Source organism: Coturnix japonica, chromosome 3 (assembly GCF_001577835.2).
Source record: "Coturnix japonica isolate 7356 chromosome 3, Coturnix japonica 2.1, whole genome shotgun sequence".
NCBI classification, from domain to species: domain Eukaryota; kingdom Metazoa; phylum Chordata; class Aves; order Galliformes; family Phasianidae; genus Coturnix; species Coturnix japonica.
In genome coordinates this window covers 36,813,790-36,832,018 of record NC_029518.1, presented here as the reverse complement: position 1 = coordinate 36,832,018, position 18,229 = coordinate 36,813,790, and the positions used below count along the sequence as shown (strand labels likewise).

Sequence of the window (18,229 nt, the reverse complement as noted above, 5' to 3'; positions counted from 1 at the left end):
GGTTACAAGCCAAGTTACTATGTGGTATTACCCTGTGCTATGTAAAAATATCTGCTCCCACCATGCTTGGTCAGGGATCTCCTCCTGCTCTGCTGCAACACTCATCTATTGCTTAAGAGGCATGTTTAAGAGTCTGAACTCCTCCATAGCACCATGGCTGTCATCTGGCCAACACCGAGTGTGCAGGAGAGGTCTCCATCTTCTGAAAGATGCCCTTGAATCATGCTCCACTGACATAAAGCCTCTGTGGGGACACTTTGGTGTTGATGGAGAACAAATGGTGCAAAAATGATATGTCCTGTGTGAGATACAATCACCTCTCATGACTCAAAAGGCCTAGTGACTCAAAAGCAGAAGAGTAGTTATGGCAGAATCTGATTCTTAAAAATACTGTGACTGGCCTCTGTGGCTCAAGTCAGGCACAGCACTGCTGCCTTTCTACCTCCACTTGCACCATATGGTGACTTCAGTGAAGACTTTTAGTCAGAATAAGTAGTGGTAATTTCATTTTCCAGAGTTTGAGATCTGTCAGAAAAGTGAAACAAGGGCAATCAATCATCCACTTGAACAGTGTCTGTTGCCAACCAGGAGGTTTTTCTTTTTTATTTTCTTCTCTCTCTCTGACTATATCCCTTTTCAGCCGTAAGAGCTGCCCAAAGATGTGGGGAGAAGGGTTGCCTTTATGCTATTTCCTCCAGACTACAAGGAAGCATCACAAAGATTTTTTCCAGAGACTTGCCCTCCTTCAGGACTTACAGCCTGGGGTGGAGTTTTTTGGAAGATAAAGGATCAAAACAAGGCATCATTTAAAAACTGAAAGACACCAAGGCAAACTGAACTCAAAGCAAACCTTTAGTAGTTATCCATTGGAAACTGACACTATTGCCTGTTTTGATATAGTTGTTGGGAAAAACATTTATCATCACACTTTTTCATTCTCCTATTTCCTATAGATTCCTGAGAGCCATCTCAGCCACCTAAGAGATACCAATTGAATAATGAAAACTCCTTATTACTGGGCTTTTGTGACATTCATTTTCTCATTCCCACTACTTACGTTGTAAATACTGTGTCTCCCCATCCTACATCAGAGGTAAGTAACAAAAGTAACAATTTAATGCAGCGAGTTTAATAAGAATACTAAAACATACTAACTGGCACTGGAATCACCATTATCCTCCAGGATTTTGTATTCAGCTTCAAAAGTTCTTACACATTTATTTATTTCCTTTTTTTACTGCAGTCAGCTGTCACCCATGAAAACCAAGAGCTACAAAGCGTGCATTCTGCCTGGTGCCAACCTGGCCTCTCCTTGGTCTCCATGGCCACTGTTGGGGGGGGCAGAAGGAGAAGTAGGGATGCAGACCTCGCTCTGTATGTGTGTGGTCTGGGGCTGTGCCTGCCAATGAGGCCTTGCAGCCCACAGCATTGGGGAGGGGGTGCCAGGGCCTCACATGCTTTTGACAAGGCAAAGGAATAGATGAGGGGCAACAATATCAGGAGGAGGAGGAAAAAAACAGGGGTAGAATAACAAAGCAAAGAGGCTGCAGAGTCTATGTTTATGGGAAAAACTGTCCTGCAACAAGGCAAGATGGACCATAAATGCTGGCATTTGCATTCATCAAAGTGTTAAGTGCTAAGCCAAGGGTCTACCAGAGAAACTGTCTTGTTGGGAAATACTGAGGGAGCTGGTGTGTTCCTCTGGTAACTCTGGACCCTTCTAGTGCTGAGAAGGTGGATGCTAACAACAACAGTTAACACATCAGATCACCAGGTCAAGCTGCCTTTCCTCCCCCTTCAAGCCCCTTCATAGCAAGTAAACACACAGGAGCATAGATTAGAAATGTGTTCTCTGGTACTTCCACAACACAAACAGTGCAGTAATGGAAAAACAGTCTGTTTGGCCACAGAGCATTAGCAGATGGCAGCTTCCCTCTCCCTCTTGCTGCTGCAAGCTGCAATGGTTCCTGAGGCCATTGCTGGAGATGGGCTTTCTCCAGAGCTCAGTGACATGGCATGCAGAAGGCACGAAGGTAAACCTCACATGGCCTTCTCAGGGACTTGTGTGGGAGCACTGACTGCAAGAGAAGGGGTGCACTGAGATAGCCTCTAGATACACATATTCCAGCTGGAGTATTGTGTATACATAGCAAGTTCCGACAAAAAGAATGACTCTGGCCTTACTCTACACTTAAGCAGCACCCAGAGTGACCTTATCCTGATACAAGTGCCTCAAAACCAAAGGACAAATGGAAGGGCTCATCAAAGGAGGAGTGAACATCAGGCCAAGGGAGGTGATTCCTTCCATTGACTCTGCTCTTGTGAGGCTCCATCTGCAGTACTACATTCAGCTCTGGGGCCCCCAACACAGGAAAGATGTAAAGCTGTTGAAGCAGGTCCAGAGGAGGGCCAAAAAGATTAGAGGGCTAAAGCAGCTCTATTAAGAAGAAAGGCTGAAAGATCTGGGCTTGTTCAGCCTGGACATAAAGGCATTTCTGATTTCATTTCTGGATTAACAGCCTTCTGTGTTTTGAAGGAGGGAGGTGTGCATTACATAAGCTGAGCCCTCCCAGTAAGGTAAACTTAGGAGAACAATCACATCAGGGAAGCTGATTGCTGCCCTGTTGACAGCAATGACACCCAAATATCCATGGGGGTCACTGACTGTTTCTTGTTCTCTGACAGAGACCTGAACAGCTGCAGTCTGTGAGTGCAGAGCACCATGCTGTGCTGTCACAAGTGGGATTCACGTCACCTCACTACATGCATCCCACCTTCCTCCATGAGTAGTCACTCTTTTTACAGTCAAAGGAGAGGAACATGCATTTCCAAGGAATGACTCATCTGGCATACTTTAGAAACCTCCTCCAGGCAAAGGTAAGTTGCAAAGCAGCTCCAGTAGTATCTGAGGTAGAAAGTAGATGCCTTTTTGTGTTGCAGACAGTACAGTTCTGCACACTTTACCAGGTGAATCCTAGCTGTCCTAAATTGTAATAAAAAAATATTGGATACTTTAGAAAGGTTGGTCTGGGGTTTTTGTACTCCTCATCTCCTCAGCTGTGCTGCTGTGCAGAGAAGGTCATCAGTATTTGTGAGTGCACGAGTTTGCAACGGCCATGCCTAGAACTGAGTTAATTGCTCTGTTTTTTGATAAATGTTTGGAGATATTATCAGCTAAACAAAACCTGGAATTCTATGATGATGTCTTAGTTTCAGCTGAGGCAGAATTGCTTTTCTTCAGTGTCTGTGTTTTGGTTTTAGGAGAAAAATAATTTGGTAATACACCGGTGTTTTTAGCTGTTGCTAAGCAATGTTGCAGAGAGCAATTCCGGATTTCTCAATTGCCAGCAAGGGGTTGGGGAGACCCAAGGATCTGGGAAGGAACAGAATCATGACAGCTGGCTGAAGGGATATTCCATACCATATGACATCATGTGGAGACAGAGTTTTGAAGGGGATGGGAGTTCATCTCTGTCTTCTGCTTCTTGGGAGCTAGCTGGGCATCAGTCAGTGGGTGGTGAACAATTGTTCATGAATCACCTGTCATATGTATTTATATAGATACAGTTAAATCTATTATCTTTTTTCTCTTAGTAAATAGTTTCATCTCAACCCACAAGTTCTGCTTTGGTGTTTTTTTAACTGATTCTCCTCCTTGTCCCACTGGAAAAGGGTGGACTGAGAGAACAACTGTGTGGTGCTTAGCCACCTGCTGGGTTAAACCACAACAGGTGAGCACTGAACACAGGAAGGAATACTAGCTAGCCTACATTTGCTGTCATGTCCTGAGGGCCAGACACAGAGCAGCAAACATGGGATTAGATGGGGAACTGGAGCTGCAGCCACTAGATCATGTATTCTCTGCAGGGATAGCAAGGATGGGTGTAATTTCCTTACATTTTCTAGTAAGTCCACATTTGGTATCAGCAGTATCAGACCTGACTGGGATTCATAGGAACCTCTGCATCTTTGGAGCAATATGATCTTATGTCAGTGCATTCTCAGGCAGCCTGGAGACACAGGGATGCCTGTTTTCTTATAGCATCTCTTTTCTCCTCTCACCTTGTAACCCACTGCTGCTACCAAAACCACTCACAGGCAGCTTGCTACCTGAGGCAAAGAATCAATACTGCTGCTCATCACCACCACCTGCAAGAGGAGAAAAAAGGTTGTGTCACAGGCAACACAGAAAAGAAGGGATAGGGTGTAAGTAGATACATGGCTTCATCCTCTCCTACTGTCAGCCATTTGGCTTTCACTATGCGTCCTTTTCAACTCTCTCTTCTTGCATCCAAGATGGGCACAGCCTTCAGTTTTCTTACATGGCCTTAGGGCAGCCCCTTAGAGATACTGTGTTTTAATGAGTATGGTGGTGATGATTGGACTAAATGATCTTAGTAGTCTTTTCCAGCCTTGATTCTATAATTCTGTGATTCTATAGGAGTTAATGAAACGAATGTCATGCCCACCTATGCTGTTTATCTAATCCTGGCATGCCACAACATAATTTGGGGACTGCATCTTACTCAAGAGGAAGTGATAGTTCCTAAGAACCACGTATATTTCTTCAGAGAGGTTATTTGCTTTTCACGGTCAAGGTCACAGTTACTCATTCAAACTACCACAGCAATGCATCATCCCTCAGCAATGCAGATACACAACTTCCTCTTTGCTGTTCATAGAGGTATGCTGCCCTGCTCTTGCCTCCCTGCAATGAATTTGACTTAGCCAAAAAGAGCCTTTGGCTGTTCTCTGTCTCACCAACCTGTCACAGCTAAACAATCTAAGATCCCTTGTAGGCATATTTTAGATGCATAATACTGATAGGCTTCACAAGACACATCAGTACATTTAAAAGTCATTTCCAAAAGTCTACAATTTAAATAATATGAGGGAATGGAAAGGTTCACACATGCCAAAGCAGAACCAGAACACATCTGAAAGCCACTGGAGGAAATGAGCAGCAGCCAGTGACACAGCACAAACTGTTTTTTCCCTGTCCTATCTTTCATTCCAGTGCATGTGATACCACTAGTACCAGCAGGAAACATGGAGGTGAATTCATGTCATGACATGGAATGTGGAGGGTGGCACTCAGATTCGCTCTGAGTTGTCTATGGAGCTCTGATACCTGCATGACTAACAAACTGCAGTACTGCTGAAAAAAGAAAAGGCCCTTCTTCTGCACAGTCTAACTGTGTTTTTGTATTCCTCCTAGGTCATATACCTCTGTTTTTACCTTGTGTATGCTCCCTTGTTGCAACTGAGTTTTGTCAAGAGCTCTTCAGTTATGTATGCATACAGTCCTCCTGCCGCATTTGCTTTATTTCCTGCATGTGGTTATGAACCATTCCAGGGCTTGGAAGGGATAATCATTGAAAATGAACCATCTCTCCTGGAACCCCTTACCTCCAGGGCTGTCTCCCATAGGTTTCTTTGATGCAGACTTCTGAAGAAGCCAAAATCTGCTCTGCTAAAGACCAGGTGGATGATCCTTTTTTCCTTCCATTACCCTCCACTCAGGATCTACCGCTTCACAATTCCTGCAGCCAAAGCTGTACTGAAATTGTATATTCGTATCCAGTTCTTCCTTGTTTTTAGGGATGAAGACCAACTAACTGCCCCTGTTAGCTCCTCAATCACTTCTGTCAGAAACTTGTCAGCAATGCACTCCAGAAGCCTCCTAAACTACTGGTGCCCTGCTGTTTTGTCACCCCAGCAGCTTTAGGGTAGATAATTATCAATTCAACTGTGGAGAATAATAGTTCTAAGAACACCTGGAAAAAATTAGATTGGTCAGCTAAGATGAAATGCTTCAAAAGATTCAAGGAAACCCAATGAACTGATACTGAATCATGGCATGGGTAATTATTTCAAGGAAATCTTGAAATGCAAATAGAATTTGAAATGCAGGTCAGGATTATTTTTTTAGAAAAAGTAAAGTAGTGAAGATGGTGGTAATCTTCAAACACCATTTCTTTTAGTTGTCACTAAAATGCTATGGATTGCATATGGAGAATGCTACAAGGACTGGTATCTGAAGCCTTCAGCACTATTGGAGACTAGAATTCACGCATGAGTGCATTTACTAGATTAAAGGCCTTGACCCTATCAGAAGCTGGGGAAGTAAAATAAGTGTTGCATGTTTCTTAAGTCTTAATCAATCTTCAGCACTTCTGAGAATCAAGTGAACACAGTAATTCTCATGTTACAGTTTAATTCTTCTTTCTTCACATGTAGGGAACGGGAGGTAAGGAAGTTAAGTGACTTGCCAGAACAGGTATTAGTATGTAAGAAATGCTGGCATTTCATCCAAGGCCCATCACAGATCACTCTCCTCTCTGAGTAGGTTTCCAGAAATCCAATTATACCTGGCAGAACTGATAGGTTTAAAATCTAATTACAGTAGGAGGAATGCAGTGTAGTGGATGTATTTTTGTTAAGTCATTTGATGCCTTGCCTCATAAAATTAGCCTGGAAAACTGAAATTCAAATTAATTCTAGCCTATATAAAAATACCCAAAGCTAGGAATTGGGTGGACAATGCAAACAGCAAGTACTAAAATACGACAATGTTGTGAGCTGGGGGTGGGTCCAGCAAAGATTAGATCAACACTGCATTATGCCTGCAGATTATATTCAGTGGGGGGGCAGTGAGGGGAAGGTTAAGTGGGGAAGTTTAAAATAACAGAAATGGATTCAAACTGTGTTGAACTGAGTAGAGACACAAAAAGTAGAAAGATCTCTAGGATGTAGTGAGATAGTTAAGTTAGTAAGCTTGGTAATACAAGAGAATGACAAAACCAAATGCGTAGGGTTCTGTATGCAGGAGATCCATGTTAGGCAAAGAGGAAGATAGGAATCTGTTCCAGTCCAGCATGTTTGAAACATGCATCATCATGTTGTGAATTCAAAGAAGAGAGGAATAATCCATGCTGGTACAGGAGTCACTGAAGAATAATGTTGCAAAATGGAGTGAAATAAAACATTTGTGAGGGAAATCAAATGAAACATCTTAATATCGGATCTTGTGGCAGTGCTAAAATTTGACATGGACCTGGTGAAAATGTTAAATAAGTCAGGGAAAGTGTGCTTACTCTTGTGTGGGAGGGACCGAGAGAGATGGTGTTTTTATCTGGTTTAGATATGCCTTACATATTTCTGTGCTGTTGACTGGATTGGGAAAGAAACTCAGTCATCACTATAAAGGAGAAGATGGATGCTCCACAAAGCAAAGGGTTTTATGATCGTCTAGATAGCATCCAGCAGGATGAATTACTGCTGGAAAATGAAGAGCATGCTCTGCAGACTTTCAAGAGGAACAGGCTGCCGTGACAGCTATGAATTGCAGCCACCTCTGTGGAAGCCATCATCCCCCAAGGAGGGAGGCAAAAGAGCAGCCCCGTAGGTCAGTTAGGTTCTCTTTTCTCAGGCACCCCCAGCCTGAGCTTGTGGGCTGGCAGAGCTCAACATCCATGTGTTGTCTTCACTCAAAGAGGGTGGCAAGGCTGGGGAGAGCTGCAGGGGTGTCCCCCCCACCATGGGTAGCAATGTGAGATCCCAGTGCTGGCTGGAGAAGGCATTTCGAGGAGGGGAGGGAAGCACATTCACATCAAAGCCTCTGCTTCCAGTGCATAGCAAGTACTGGAGCCAAAATGTAGAGGAGTGGGAGAAGGTACTGGGACAAGTTAGTCATAAATCTAGCCTTAGAGATAGCCAGCAAAGTAATATTGAGAGTATATGTTAAAAGAAGTTGTAAAACAGCCTTACATCTACTGTGATCCTGTAGCGTATATCTTTTTTCCCCACCCACCTTTCTGAACAGCTTTTTTCTTTCCATTGCCCTTCTGAAATGAACAGTGATAGTTATGTTGTCTACATTTACCTGGGAAATTAAATCACCGTCTGATTTCCTTTTCCCAGTTCTTTCTCCACAACAAAGCACAGCAAAATCAGTGGTTGATACATCTGAGATAAGCATATTTGCAGCCTGGTGCCTTTCATCAGGCAAACAATCAAACATGAAGCTCATTAACCCAAGGTGCCTACAAAAACCATTTTCTTCATAGAAGTTTATAATTAACAGAAATACAGTGAGTAGATTTCATATACTTCACAGTAGCTGAAACGTGGCTATGAGTATACTCTTTTTTACTTCAGTATAACTTGTTTTAATTGGCAAAAGAGTGAAAAAGGGAACTGCCTGCAGCAGCAAATCAAACCACAGGACATAGTAAAGGAATTTTAAAGAACAGATGAGTAAATCTGAGGAGCTATAGTAAAGGAATTTTAAAGAACAGATGAGTAAATCTGAGGAGCTGCAGAGGTGTTTTATCTAGCAATAATAAACCTGTGAAGGAAGGAGTTTTGTTCTAAGTCACTCCTCAGAGGATCTGCAGAACCTACTCTGCCACAGTCTTACTTTGATGACACCTAATCATGGTGTTCACTGATCCACTCCAGAAACCCAGTCTTACAGGGTAAGTATCAGATCAGCTTTTGAGCATGATTGTACCAGGAAAAAATATGACCAAGTGGTCAGAAAGTGGCAGAAAGCAGGACTCAAGATTTCACATTGGCATGTTGTACACCCCTATCAGATGAGGGATCTGGCATGAACAATACAAGATTTTGGTCCAAAGGGCTCATACTGGAGTAGTTAACCATCTCTAATACTTGCTTGAACACTAATTCGCTGATTCTTTAACTACATACTTCTTCCCCACCAAACATTCAAAATGCTGAACTCCTCCTTTCTTTTGTATGCAACCTGGCTGGAACTCTTTTAAAACTCTCTCCACCCTCCCTCTCAGCCTTGCTTGAACTTTTCTAAAGCAAAAACATATTTGTCTGAGGGCTTAATTTGGCAACAAAGGATTTTGCTGTTAATTTTACATTGGGAATTTGTCCCAGACAGCACTGTGAAAAATGTGCTTGGATATTCATTTTGAAGAGTTTTGACTTGTGGGTATTGTGTTTTGCTTTGAATTGTTGAGACAAAACTATTCCAGTGAGGGGTTGTGCTCATTTCAGCCAGCCATGCAACAGAGGGAGAAGAGAACTCAAGGTGTTTCCCTTTTTTGCCAGCTCTGTGATGGAGCTGCCTGAAGGAAGCTGAACTGTAGGCAGTAGTAGTCCTTCACATAGCAGCCCACCTGAACACAAGCAGAAGGGACCAGCCTTTGTTTCTTGGATTGGTCTTACCAGTAACAAGAAGGGTGAATCAATCAATCCTGTCTTTGCAAGGCAACATTAAACAATATAACCATCGATTAAGCCTCATTTCTCAGTGTAGATTTTAGCCTACAGTCATAGTCTTGTAACAAAAAACTTACCACAAAGCAGGGAGGAAAAATGCTTTTTCTTTTGTGTTGTCCTAAGACTTCACTAAATCAGACATCTGAAATTAAAATCATGAATGTAACTATGTATTTAAGACTTTACCCATTAAAGCATGGTTTTATGCTAGCCCCCATTTTTTGCTTCTGTATCTCCATTAAGAAAATGAGAAACTTCTGGAAAGAGACATGGATGGGTATGTAACAGTCCATGTAGGAGAAGCAGTACATTTTATCACAGATGCCCAGTGAGCAGTGCCATCGAACCAGAGTCCTGAAGCAAGTCAACAAACTCCTTAGGTCTTGTGGGGCTATTCACTGTTTAAACATGGACTTTATCCAAACCAACTCAAAGTTCTGAAGTAGCACAGAAGAGGCATCCAGCCCACAGGCAACTGTGCCAAACTGCATTCCTGATTTAGAGGTGCAGAGAAACCAGAGGATTTCAAGAGAAGGGAGAGTTCATACCTGTGAGGCAGAGCTGGGGAGAGATGTGGTCTATTTTGATGGTAGGATCAAGGCTACTCTAATAGATCCATGTCTGTCAAAGAGAATGAAGGTGAGCAGAGTTCCCCCAAAATAGGCAGAAACCCACTGGATTTTTTAGTGAGAGTATAGCTGGAACACAAAGATGCCTGGGCTAAGGGAAGCAACAAGATAGGAAATAAAATGTAGTTTTTTGAGTACCTATAATAGTTTATCCTGAAGCTGAGCTTTTTCCGATTTTGTTTTGTATTGTTTTTCCCCTGAGGACTCTTCCCCACCATAGCCTCTACACATACTTAAAATTATGGTGTCTAAAGGTACATTTATTTCTTATGCTCACCATGAACTAAGTGCTAGCGATATTTGAAATGGGCGACAAGAGGCAGGGGCATTTATTAAAGTCTGAGCTTATGTATTATTTCTGTATTCTGTGGTTGGTCATATCTTTGCAAGAACTACAGTTTTAATGTAGTATTGGGAAACCAAGATTCAGCCTTTAAGAAGAAAGGATCCACTCCAGAATCCAGCAACAAATTTATTTTGCATGGATCAGGAAAACCAGTGGTATTTGCTATGACATTTGCTGAACTTTGTGTAGAATTTGACAAATGTGTGAGGTGGACTATCAAGCAGAAAGCCCAGATAACATTTATAATATGATTTCTAAGAGCAAAGCCCTCAAAAATTATTAGGTCCTAAGAAAGTAGAAATAAGCAAAAATGTAGGGAGAAGCTGCAAAATCAGAAGATATCAGTTCTGGCTTAAGCGTGTCTTTTCTACAGACATCTGATTATGACAGGAAATTAAATATTCTTGCTTTCCAAGATTAATCCACATTTAAATTACACATCTTGGCAGAAATAGATCTTTGTATCTCACCAACAATATATTAATTCCTCTCTCATTGAGAAAACAATTACAGATTTGGTTACAAGAGTGCATTTTTTCCCTCTGTGGTTATTGTTGTTTCATATGAAGGTTATTTGATATTTGTTATACACAGCTGAAAGGCACACGGTCCTCTAGTTCCTTGGTTATTGTCTCAACAGAATAATTTGGCTTATAAATATTTTAAAATAGAAAACAAACAGGTCGTACTTTGACAGTGCATCATTTTGCATCAATATCTCTAGATGAGAAGTTGATGGTGACATCAAGGTATACATTGCATTAATGGAAACAGTGATGGATTTTTTTCCTTACAGCTCATTACTCAGCTTGTAGCTGATAGAATACAACAAAGTTTGCAAAAGATAAAGCATCACTTCAGTTTTATTGTCATTGACAATTATTTCAGTTTCCTCCGCTAGCAAAAAATCACTATTAGAGGTGACATTTCACTTTGTCCATTTTGAATTCACTTTAATTCTAGGTCCTCCTAGGAAAGGTCTCCTGGAATAACCTGTTGCCATCTGGCTAGAATGTGAGGGAACATGTCCTAGAAGGTGAATACAGGTAGAGCTTCCTCTCCTCACAAACCCTTCTCTGTAGAAGCAATTAAACTACTTTATTTTTGGCAGTATGTCACAATTGCAAGCTCTGACTCCACCAAAGGATGCATTTTGGAAGAGCAAATGATGATGAATGTTTTATTCTCCTTGTGATCTTAGACAGACGAGGGACCCCACTGCAGCAGTCTTGGATTCTTTGTACTTCAGAATGGTGTAACCTATGTCATTCATGGTCTGTATCTACTTCTAATACCTAATTTTCTCTCAGCAATAGGTTGCTCAGGATCTCCTTCTGGTCAAGTATGTTCAACAGTTCTCCAGCTAGATGTGTTTAACTGGACTTCTTTCACTGTATGGCTGGTCCTCACTAGCCAGCAGATGTTGCTACTGAGCAGCAGAAAGACCAGTACATGTCCTGCTCCAAGGCTGAACATAACTCATAAATCAGTTTGTATCTACATGAAGAAAAAAAAACAACCCACCCCAAATGTCAAGTTTGAGTCATCTGTGATTACAGTTACACAAAAAGAGTGAGGTTTCCTGAACCTATGAAAGTATGGAGAAGTATGTTGAACAGCAAGGTAAATCTTGAAGCAGAAAACTCTCTCCACTATCAGAAACATTCTAACAGTCTGCAGCTTTAAAATGTATAGCATCATATTAGCACTAGACCACTGACTTCACCCAACATACCTCATCTTTACATCAGTGCTCAATTCACAACTTGAAGTTCATCAGACATTTAAAGACAAATGTTCTTCTAAAGCATTCTGGGCACCATTCTAGGCACCATTTTAATACTCCAAAGCAGTCAACGGACCAGCTATCTGTAAGCTGTGCCACTCAGACAAAGAACTTCATCAAGATACTGCACTTATTCTGGAGATCATCCTTTCTCATAAAGTATGCTGTAAGGGACACTCAAGGAAGTAAATTCAGAGGGACTTTTATGGCTTTCCACTCTTACGGACTCTCTGCATTGTTCTTTTTAGCAACGAGAATGCTGAATTGCATAACAAATTTAACTTGTTTCCAGTTGGCAGAGTTGCAGTGAAGGGGTTGTTCAGGTAACTGCGTGGAGGGGATTTCCATCTTGCTGTGTAAGGGGTCAATACCATAAGAGGGCATTTCCATAAAGGAAAGTGATCGTGCAAACTCGGTGGCTTCAATGCAAAGATTGCCTTGTTTTTCAGATATTGTCAGCAGGGGGGAGGAGAAAAGAGGTTAAATTGCCAAGGAGTTTTTATTATTATTTTTTCCTACTGCTCATTTCTACTAAAAAGCCAGTGATCTGGCATCTTTTGGGTAGAGACAGGAAACTGACATTGCAATGTGAAAGTATTCCTGGAAAACTGAAATTTCAAAGTGTAGTTCTACCTTTTTTTTTTTTTTTAACATATTAATTCATTCAAAATTTCCCCTGAGACTCCCTCAGGGGACTGAAAACACCTGAGAAAAAAAAAAAAAGGGAAAAGGTCTCATTATCTAACTCCACTGCTACAGTTGTCAGCTCTCAGGATAATGTTCACTGCTCCTTATTAATCCTGTCACTAGCATATGGATGCAGATGGGAAAGTACTCAAATTAATAAAGTGCTTTGAGTAACTTAGGACAGGGAAGCCCATCTGCCTATCAGAACAATGGGGAACTTCCTCAGTATTGGTTCTATTTCCCAGCTAAAGTCCTATTTTGAAAAAAACTGTGTTCCAAATCTGCAGTAGAAACTCACTTGAAAATCTGACTCTTCCCCATGAAGCACCTACCTGAAGCTTGCTGGGAAAGTTTTGGCAGAATTGATTTGGGGTTCTCTTCTTGCATCAGGAAATGACAAAACATAATTTTCCTGAAGAAATCAGTGTTTCCTCACCCTGCTGAAATAGCCTGTCCTCTACAGGACTGCCAGTCCACATGATGGAAGAGGTATGTGACTGGTAATACAGTGCATACAGTGGTAGATGCAGCAAGTCTTAAGAGTATCATTTCCAGGCACAGGCAAAACAGAGAGATTTCTTTGTCCTTTAAAATTAAAACAGGCCTTGATTATTATACTGCTAAATGTTATGGCATGTTCTACTGAGAGACAAAACAAGAAAAACAATTTTATAGGACATGTACCTTCTAAATGGTTCATCTGTTTTCTTCATTGTTTAGACAAATATGGATTACTAGCTCTCTAACAAGCTTATTTACTAAATGTGTTGATACCCTGCTTAAATTGTGGGATAAACTAAAACCCAACAGATGCATGGATTCAGAGAGGAACTAAGACGTACAGCATCATAAAATATTAGAGTATTTATAACACCATTACCAACAAAGTTAGGAGTATAACATCTATATTCAATATCTCATTATTTTTCTAATTCAGTCAAGGCTTGAGACAAGGGCCTAGTGAAACCCTACAGAAAAAGAAAAAGGATTGCTGATGCCATGTCTCCATGGCAGCACAGCTAATTTGGCAGGACAACCAAGTGCACAGAAAGAAAAAGAGGTTATTTACAAAGATATCTTTGATAAAAGGGCTTTGGAGACAAGAAAATGGTCCAGGAAAAAACAAATCACAGAAACGCTCCAAACCTTTAAAACAAATTCTTCAAATGAGTGAGAGAAAATAAATTGGGGGGAAAAAAAATCCTTGAGTCACAAAGCACAGTGAGTTTCATCTTTGTTTGTTGTTGTACAATGCTATAAACCAGCCTGAATGGCCCAGAATAACATTAGTGGTTCTGTGTATTGTAACCACTTCAATCAAGGCCTTTTGTTTTGAATCACCTGCCCTGCCTGCATTGGAGCCCCTTTTATAGCCCAGTCACAGCACAGAGATCTAATTTAGCGCAGCACAGAAAAAGGAGGAGAGAAATAAGACAGACTCATCTCTTGCTGCTCTCATTGCTTGGGACAACGCATAGAATGAACCGCTTAAGAGAGCATTTTAAAATTCCTCAGCCTACAACCCCTAAACAATTTATAAATGGTACTGTTACGTTATTCCTGAATTATGCCAGCTGGCTACAGGTGAATTGGTGGCTGAGGGTGGTGGGCATATGTGCTGTCATCCACCAAGGGGAAGAGAGAGAAAAGGTTCTATGAGGAGAGCTCACTCCAAAACACATGCAGCAAGGGCATGGGGCTCGTGTTAACTTCAAGTGCCTCATGGTGGTTCATTTTGCTTGCAGAGGGCTTGCTTGAAGATGCAGTCAACAGAACGAGACATTGCCCCATCTCACGTTACATGGTCACAAAACAGCTGCAGATGGGAATCTCAGCCCCAAAGCTGATCGAGACTCTTTTCAATACTATGAACCAGAGTCCTGCCCAAAATGAGCCAGGTATCATGGGTGCAACTCATGCTCTATGGTGTTCTTTCATGGAACACTATGTAAGCAGCATTCCCCTGACTAAACATCTTGCAGGGAGAAAATTTTCTTCCATCTCAAAGCAAAAGGAAAAGAAGCATTTTCCAAGTCACTTATCTGGATCTCCTAATTAATGTCAAGTGTGTTGTTGCAGGTTCTTAGAGAAAAAAAGTCCACTGATTTTCAGTCTATTCACTATTTTCTACAACAAACAATAAATACATTAGAAAATCAACTTGCAGATGAAAGTAAAGAGCAATCTGCGAAAGCTGAATAATGACCTTATTCCAAGAATCTCCCTTGAGTAACCCCCCACCGTGACCTCTTACACAAAGGGAGGAAAAATTATACATGCAACATCTTTAATGTCTTATTTGAATGCTGATTAAATGATCTGTGTTTTGGGGAAGACTGTGCAGATGAAACGAGAGCAGCAGGAGTAACAGCCAGTGATACTGTGGTCTGGAAGATGCTGTTCTGCAGTTCAGAACCAGAAAAATTAACAAGCTAGATTCCAGTTAATAAACTAGAAGCAAATTAATATATTATGGAGTGGGCTTTATAAGCAAATGAGCTTAGCAAATGTTGAAAATTTTGTATTCTCCCAAAGCTGCAAATGGCCACTGCAGTTTGGTACCTTACTTGGTTATCCAGCAGATGGGTGAGAATGTCTGTTATCTAGATGCTGAGGGGACCAAACAGGTCTTATCGCTGCATTTCACAAGGGGGAGCCTGTTTGCTTTAGTAAATTAATTCTCCAGGTTCTCTGTTCCTCCTCTGACACCAGGTTGTCCTGTTGTTGCACTTGGAGTTTCCTGCATAATTTTCAATGCTGTCTGTGTGTGCCTACAAGTGCCTCCTCTGCTGACACAGAAAGCCAGTAGAAGATGATTATTTCTCCGAAGGACATGGCTGCTGGCCAGGGTGTTGGACAACCCTGCTTCAAGAACCAATTTCACACACGTTCTTAGAGAAGTCTCATGATTTACTTTGTTCTTCATCACTGCATCCTGTCCTGCTATGTCAAACTCAAATATACACTGCATAAACTAAATTAAGTGTAATGCAGTGCAACCAGTAGTAGTATCCAATGTTTTTAGTTCAGTTTCTTGAACAGAACGCAGATTTGTTGTAGAAGAATGCCTGAAAAGTCATCTAGCTATTAATGCCCCATCATCTGTGAATGGGCACATCACTATTATCCTTCCAGGGAACTGTGTCCAGTAGTCCTTGCTCACACATATAACAAGGAGAGGAACAAGGATCCTTTTCTGCTCCTTTTCACAGCCAGTCCACAGAAAAGAGTCACGTCTCCCTCCAAATGCAAGGATTCCTGGTATGCTCTGCATAATAGAGCACCTGCTGAGGATGTTGGTTCCTGGACTAGGTTGCCCTGAACTTCTGAATTACTGTGACCTATCCTCAGGAAGGGCAAATAACTGCACACTTGAGCATGGCCTGTGGCATATTTCCCAAAAGGAAAGGAGTTTGGATGTTGTTTTTCAACAAGAACGTAAATCCTCCTTTAATATCTACAAATAAAAATTGGAGGCTGGAGTCTTGACTTTGTAACTAGCTTTCCTTCTGCCTCACTCTTTGACATTCAGCAATTTAGCCTTTCCGTGTCATTTTTTTTCCTTTAAGATTTGATACAGGTACCTGGACTAGTGCCCTGGAATTACTGATTATTTCAGCATTTATGTGGTTGCTTGACTTCCATTCACTCCTGAGAGCATTATCTTACTTTCTTTCCAATACACTGACTGATCAAGCTCCTGGCTATAACTGGTCAAATTATTCAAACCAGAGTGTGGGCCAGTGAATCCAGCCATGGGGGTCTCTATGTCTCTGACAAGTATATGCAATGACAACATCTCTTCCAAAGCTACAGCATATCATGATTGTGGAGTCTACTTCGTGTGATAACCCCTGTTTCTTTTAGGAACTGCATAAGATGACCAGGTCATCAGCAGCCTGGTTAAATAGAAACTGCAGCCACACAGCTGATGGTACAGAAACTCTAAACAAGAATCCAGAAAGTCGTGTTCAGACACAATTTCCTGGAAGGTTACAGGCTGTAGGGTGACTGCACCAACATACATCACAGATTGTGTGTTAGGGGATTTTTTTAATCACTGAAAGGGTTTTTATGCTGCTAGCACTGGTAGTCCACAAAAACATGGTTAGAAGGCATAGCCTTCAACAGTAGTAGCATTCCACAGAAGAGCTTGAGGGGGAAAAGAACTATCTACCTGTTGGTTACCACAACACCAGTTATCTACAGCTTACTGTAGAATTCACATTTACCTACAGTGATCTAAAATTTATATTTTATATCTGACTGCAATGACAACATGAAGACTAGAAAAGTGTTTTAACTGATTAGTTGTGCCAGTGAAGTTAGCCATTTAAAGGACTATCCTTATTTATTATGTGAATTCTTAGCAATTCTTACCAAGAACTTCCAAGATGCTAAAACAGTTTTTGGCAGTGTGCGATTCCTGTGTTCATGATTCAGAAGATTTTTACATGACTGAATAGTTAAACTGAAGGTTGAACTGCCAGCTTCTTCACTATTCTCTTTGCCACAGATGGAGAAACGTCAATGGGGCTTGCAGATACCACAGGCTAAAGTAATCCTTAATTGTTATTTCTACACTGATTTGTCTTTATCTTTTTAGTTTTCTTTTTCTTTTTCCTGTCCATTTCCTGAATGCCCTGATTCCATTTACAACAATTAATTTTATGAAACATGACAGCTGTGGTAAAACATTCTCACTGCTTTTTACTCAGTAAACTTCCCTCTTTCTTGTATCTTTTCCTTGGGAAGTGTGTATGTATGCTCACTGTGTTTATTTGGGAGGCAACACTAAAGAAAAAACAAACCAACAATGTGATCTCAGCTTCAGTTTTTAGTTTTCAGGCAAATAATTCCAAACTGGATTTTTAAACTGTAGCTCCAGATGGTCTGGATACAAGATGAGCAATTACATCCAAGCTGAGAGCTAAGGAGAGGATTTATGAATGACTGAAATCACATTTCAGTGAACATATTCCCTTGATACGGTCTCTTACTCCACAAAGGTATCATTCCTTTAACAAAAAATGGTAAAATCAGTTGCCAAATTAAACAACTCACTGGTCCTATAACCTGTCTCTTGTGGGGTACTGCTTTCCAAAGTACTGACAACATCAGACTAACAACCTCAGCAGGACTTGATTCTAGACACTAAAGCAACACAGAAAGAATATGAAAAGCTAATGAATGAGAGGAAAGGGATGATGTATGAGACACCAGAAGAAGACTTAGCAGATATAGGTTGCATTTCAGGCTTTGTCATGGGTTTCCCACAAAATCTTGGGCAACTGTTGGTCCATGGAAATGGTAATTAAAACAAGGCCAGTGCAAGGACTCAAATACTGGCACACAATTGTCTACGCTGTTTAATTGTTAACACACTCTCTCACATGGCTATGGCCCATGCTGACTTGATTTCCCCAGACAATGTCAATGCACAGTTCAGAGGACAACATGTGCCAGGGACTGCCCAGCGGGCAGCCTGGATGGAGTTCCCCCTTCCCCAATCACTGCAGGGGA

The 18,229-nt window shown here is 41.3% G+C and overlaps 1 long non-coding RNA gene across 1 annotated transcript; it reads left to right on the top strand.

Annotated features, from left to right (window-relative positions):
• The first annotated feature begins 958 nt into the window (after positions 1-958).
• Positions 959-7,055, top strand: LOC107311433. The gene is made up of 3 exons (XR_004306470.1): positions 959-1,093; positions 2,686-2,877; positions 5,219-7,055. It is a non-coding gene; the product is annotated as an uncharacterized LOC107311433 (long non-coding RNA).
• The last annotated feature ends 11,174 nt before the right edge of the window (positions 7,056-18,229 follow it).